The sequence below is a fragment of the Typopeltis vanoorti genome, chromosome 1 (genome assembly GCF_054136105.1).
Source record: "Typopeltis vanoorti isolate ZY-2024b chromosome 1, IOZ_Tvanoo_1.0, whole genome shotgun sequence".
In the NCBI taxonomy this organism is placed as follows: Eukaryota; Metazoa; Arthropoda; class Arachnida; order Uropygi; family Thelyphonidae; genus Typopeltis; species Typopeltis vanoorti.
Genome location: NC_143549.1, coordinates 84424181 through 84430315, shown reverse-complemented (window position 1 = coordinate 84430315; position 6135 = coordinate 84424181).

Below are 6135 nucleotides of genomic sequence, written 5' to 3'. Positions count from 1 at the left end.
AATAGGCAAAGAGAAAATCCAGTAAGCACAGGTTCATTGCTTGTCAAGTCTTTCAACGCTTAAATGGTTTGTCATTTTGGTTCTTTTTTTGTTTGTTTGTTTAAGGCATTAACTTATCATATTTGATATCATTTCTTGGTGCGAGTAATCTAGATTTCGGTTGCGTGTATGCTTTTTAATACCACACCTGTACTTAAAATATAGAACCAGAAGGAACAAAGTTCCACCTTTTTAAAAAGTAGAAGACAGCATCAAAACTAGAAACCAAGCTCAACAAATTCACTAAGTTGGATTTCAATATGGAGAGACAAAAATGTATGTAGTTTGTAACTCAAATTATACACGGAATAATCTGACAAGAATTTGACTGACTTATTGTCAGCCTAACTTTATTATTATTCATAATAATAATCATACTAATTTTAAGTTTGTCAGATGGAATAAGAAATATTATTGGAGTTTTTCCGAAATAATTTTCCTGTCTATCATATCAGCTTCATATAAGCCTCTTAACTAATTCGTTCAAATTAAACGAAATATACGGTAATTAAAATAATGAATAATCGATCTGGTGAATAACATCATTAACATAGTCCTATTTGCCAAAGAAACAAACTTTGAGCTGGGTGCTGACTTGTCTCAGGACCTTACGGAAGTGTTCCAGTACAGCCGCAACTGAGCTCTTCGCTTAACCAAGTGCAGATTTTTGACAACACTACAAAATTATCTTGTAAATACACGTGTTAATAATAATTCCAATTGTTAGCATGTTTGATTTAAATTTTTTTTTTTAATTTTCGAAATGGCATCAGCTCATTGTCAATATTTTAAAAATTTCCAAGAACAGTTGGAAACCTAAGCACATATTCGGAAATCTTGCTCTAGAAACCAATTAGTATATGCTGATGCCGTTTCGAAAATTAAAGTTAAAATCAAACATGCTAACAATTTTATGAAAATTGATTAATAAATGCTGTAATAATAAAATTAGATAATTTATCAAAATTTTTCTTTCAAAACACTTAAGTTGACATCTCTTTACTATAAGAGTGAGAATTATAATTAGGAGTTGATAATGGTATAATAAAATTGACAAATACAATTTGATCTCGATAAGATACGCTAACTTATGCGCCAGAGGGCGCCGCAATTTTTTGCTGTTGGCCTTCCGTTACCACTATAAAAATATATACTTCTGCATTGTAAAGTATGAGAAACTAAACAATCATATTTCTGCGTGTAATTTAGCGTTTTTTCCTTTCCCCTTACCGTAAAAAAAAAAACATTATCTTGTTTTAATTCCACGGTTGGGGATGAAAACAAAAAAAAATCAACTTCTGTTTATTTGATGTGATTTATTTGTTGTACACCCAACATATCGGAATATTGGAACAAAACAGAAAGATATACCAATGTCTCTTTTTGAAGTGTTTTTGACTGCAAAATTGATGCGTGGATCTGTGGAAAGAACACTTGGAATGATAAATCGCAGTAAAGTGAGTGCATTCGATAAATTTTTTTTTTTTTTAATAAATTGCTTTATGGTATTCATAAGACAATGTGTGCTTTGGTTGGGACTACATGGCAAAACACCATATTTAGTTCAAAGAATAGAACAGTACTGTTCTATTCTTAAACCGTCTGGTGGCCTGATTCAGTTAACTTTCATAAACAAATAATCAAAGCCATCATTTTTGTAGTCTTAAAAATGTAAAATATTCGAATTATGTACTAAACTTTGCTCTAGACTGCAGCTATTCGATACCGAGTATGATAATGGAGGGAGAAGGAACAAAAGCAGACATTTCAGTATTGCTAACATATTTGGCTTTTGAACAATTTTAGAATTATTCCACGAAATTTACTAAATATAGCATTAACTAGTCAGCCACTTTGCGACTAAATTATTATTTTTTTTTTTTTTGGATACTATTGTCTCAATGAATGTGAAGGAAAAAAATAACCGTGATGTAATAATGAAATTTATATTTGGAACTTGAGGTTTAGTTGAAAATAGCGATGAGCACGGTATTCTTTTTGAGGAAGAGCTTAACTACCCTTTCTCGGTATCGTAGAAATTCTGAAACTAGACTGCGCCAAGAGTGGAGCTACAACTTGAGAAATCACTGCGCGACTTCCAGAAAAGGATAGTATTGGCATGGGCTATTACATGAGAAGATGACTTAGTAAGTTGAATGCCCTACAGGCGTGTAATTTGCGTCACGTTGTGATGTATGTGGCGAGCTGAAGGAAAGTGGAGAATAAAAGACAACGCCACACGACTAATTAATCAATTACTTGAATTTAATTAATCACAACACGCATCGCCAAATAATAAAATGGAATTGTGCAATGAGGAGAAATTAGATTCAGTGAAGCATGATATTAGTTACAAATCCAAAATTTTTTGTAACGTTTCAACAAAATTTAACTGGTCTTAAAGATATAATAACATGCATAATAACAAACGTATGATATTAGAGATGTAGCTAAACATTCAATTTAGAAAATAACTCATCAAACAATTTTGCAATTCCGCATTTTTTTTTTTAGTAGAGCATAATTTATTTTCCAATATACAACTGGAAATTGATTAATTAGTCGTGTGGCGTTGTCTTTTTTTTCCCCCTCACCTTTCTTCATATAGATCTTGTATCCTTTAATGGATAAGGTTGATTGTAAATAAAAATAATAAATCTTAGGCTGCACAACTTATCTTTTACTTTGTCAGTCCTTTAACATAAATCGCATTAGTACAGTAGATGGAATAATTAACAGTTCGATAATCTAGAAGCCTTTTTCTAGTGATCAACCTTTTTTGAAGGCGCGGAGCCATTTCAGGTTCCAATAAACAAGGTTTTGTCTTGCACCGTGCTGTGGAAGACATCCATGCCATAGTGTGATTCGAACCTGTAGGTTGAAGAGTGAAGACACTGTTTTAGCCAACCAGTCTTAGTGATTACAATCACCTATTGTAAATTGATGTGCAAAATTTATATATATATATTTTTTTCCCCTCAAGGTAAGATTTTAAGATACCAAACGTATGTTTTTTATTCATTTATGTAGTATTAAATTTATTAGTCCATTATAAGCAAGTTGAAGTGTCTTGTTCACAAATAAATCGTATTAAACTCCGTATTATAATCAGTGGAGACAGCCAGGAGGGTGATTAGTCACCAGTGGATAGCTCCCTGCAGTTTACGAGTATTATATGGTAAACTGATATTTTGGTAAACGGTAGCTTATTATTATTTTAGTTAAGGACCCCTCCCCCCCTCGCTCGCCAAGTGTCATATCCCTTTGGTTGGAAACACCTTGGTTCGAATCCTGTCTAGAATGAAGAACTCTTATCAGAGTTTTTTTAACTAAAGGTGTAAGTTAGCCGGTTTGATACGGAGATGGCAGGCATTTTCCTCTGGGAAATCGGGTTTTTCATCCCGCAGAACAGGCACACCGACCACGCAAGTTGCGGGCATAATACACTGGCCTCATAGTTATTTTTCACAAGCTTCTTAGTTACTTAGGCAGTAAATTGAAAAAAAAAAAAAGCTTACTGAAATGTCTTCTTTCCTTGCATCTACCACAGTCCTCTCGCTGTGCTTCCCCAAATACACAACCTCAACTGTTCAGGAAACCAGGCTAACAGGTTTCTTCTTTACTAGTAATTTTTATTTTATTTATGTGGCTTCCATCCATGAAAGGTTTTTGCAAACAGTACATTTCTCACTGTGAGTGAGCTCAGGATTTTTTCTGTTTTTATTAATTTATATTTTTATCAATTTTTACCTGGTTCGTTCAAACACTGCTCTAGAGACCAAACAGAAGACTTTCAAGCAACTTCAGGTCTTCAGTAAGCGGGATTCTAACGGAGCGATGAAATTTATCTCCTACCTGAAGATAATCAGAAACATCCAGGCCGGCAATACTTGCTCATTTGACACACTGGGCTAAAAGTTTTTGCAATATGTGGAGTCAATATAAAATAATGGAGTTCCAGGGAGAGTTTTATGATTATTAAGTGCATCATGACCGGTCATTTCATACCATTTGTTTACTGAAATTCGTCAGTCGAAGCCAGCACTGTTCGGGGGGGGGGGTGCTGTTCTGCGTGTATGGAGCAACCTTTACGCAGATAGGATTAGGGTCAGTATTCGCTGTTCAGCGTTCGAGTAAATTTATGACTGCATATAGTAGTGGAGTTTACTCACTACTTCCTTGTTTATTTACTAGTTTTTTATTTTATTTTATGGTCATCTATTCTTATTGAGTTCGTCAATAAAAACATAACAACCTCTCATCGACTGAATTACTCACAACAGATTCAATTATCACAAGCAATATTTTAAATTGTTTGTGATATTTTGATGTTGAGATAAATAATTGCAATTAAATGTCTCAATCTATACACAAAAGTTTAAGACATAGCACTATATATCTTTAAATACACTGGATATTCACTCTCTGTGTGCCAACCTTAGTTTTTGTTGTTTTGTATTCTTAATTATTTTATTCTGATGAAATAACTTTAGGCTTTTGACCCCATCCCAAACATTTCACTCTAAACTGTTGTTTAGCTAGATAAAGGAAACTTCCAACGTGCATCTTCATTTTAATAATTTTGGTCTTTATTTTGAAAGCGCCAGTTTTGTTGGCCTAAGAGGTTAGTATTTCCCTTCTCCAACCAACAGGTTGTGGATTCGAATTCCATTGTCGGCATGGATGTTTTGTAAATGTCTTGGTTGCAAATAAATTTCATCTTTCGGTGTGAGACTACCATCTTGCTTATTAATGACCCGAAGTGGCTTGAAACGTCACATTTACAACAACAAAAAAAATCTCCCATCTGCGATGAGAGATTTCAAGGAACAAGATTGGTAGAAGACCAAAACTGGCGTTATACCAAATGTTACAAGCGTGAGAAGCTCTGGCCTTGTACCGTATTGATCATCAGGATAATTTTAAAGTTACACCTAAAAATGAGGAACGGATGGGCAACATTTTAACATGTGAAGCACAGTTTTAAATGGATTAAACTATCTAAAAATGATGAGATAATGTAATATTGTAAACGAGATTATTTAGCTTATTATCTGCAAAGAAAGCTTCCATTCGTTCGTTCTCGAATTATTATTATTTTCTTATTTTAAATTTTTTTTCGAGCATCCAAAATGTGATTTTCTCCTTAGAAATTCAGTTCTTTAAAAAGTTCTGTTATGAGTTGGTGAATAATAAAGTCTTTATCTTTTGCAAACATATTTTTATTAATAGGTATCCTCGACATGCTGGATGCCTACATTTTTTACTCTGCTACTAGCAAAATTTCTAGATTCATGAAGCCTGATGAGCGTTCTGTCGAGTACATACTGTAATTATGACCCCAATTCCTAGGGTAATGCATCAGAGCTCCAGAAAACAATTTGGTATACCCTTATAATTTTTGCAACGCTGAAGATAATTCCCGAGATAGCTAAGCCCATTATGAATTTGCCTCCCAAATTGATACGGAACAAACCCACTCACCTATAGGCGAAGGTAAACATACTTTCTTGCTTTCTGTGTCATATGGAAAGCCACCTAATTAAAACTATCGATGGAATAATTAATCCAAAGGCGAGTGCCTAATGATACAAAATCTTCGGTCGATCGCTCTGAATCCCTTACCACGATTTTGAATTGCTTTCTGAAGGAAGGAGCAAAGGACCAAATATTAGTGTATTCGTTTCCAATACACATCATTGTAAATTACAAGTAAAGAGCTTAATGTTGTTTGTTCCCACTAAGTTAACAATACGACATATCTAAATAATGGTGACAGTACTAATTGATGGGAGAATGTGATGCAACTCAAGATGTGATGTATTGCTGCTTTCTTTCTGACTTACTGAAATTTGAAACGCCTATTTCAGATTTAATTCCTGTTGCAGAAATAGAATTTTTATGAAATAGAATTTTAACTATCCCATATAGCTTATTGAATTATCAAATTGCATCTTAATTCAGAGAAAACGTGATATACCTTTAGTAATGATTATTTAGATCTGTTTCGGGTCTTATAGCTTCATCGAGGGGTGGTTATTCGATGGGTTACTTTTTTTTTAAATGATGACTATCACTCAGATAATGTTATAAACC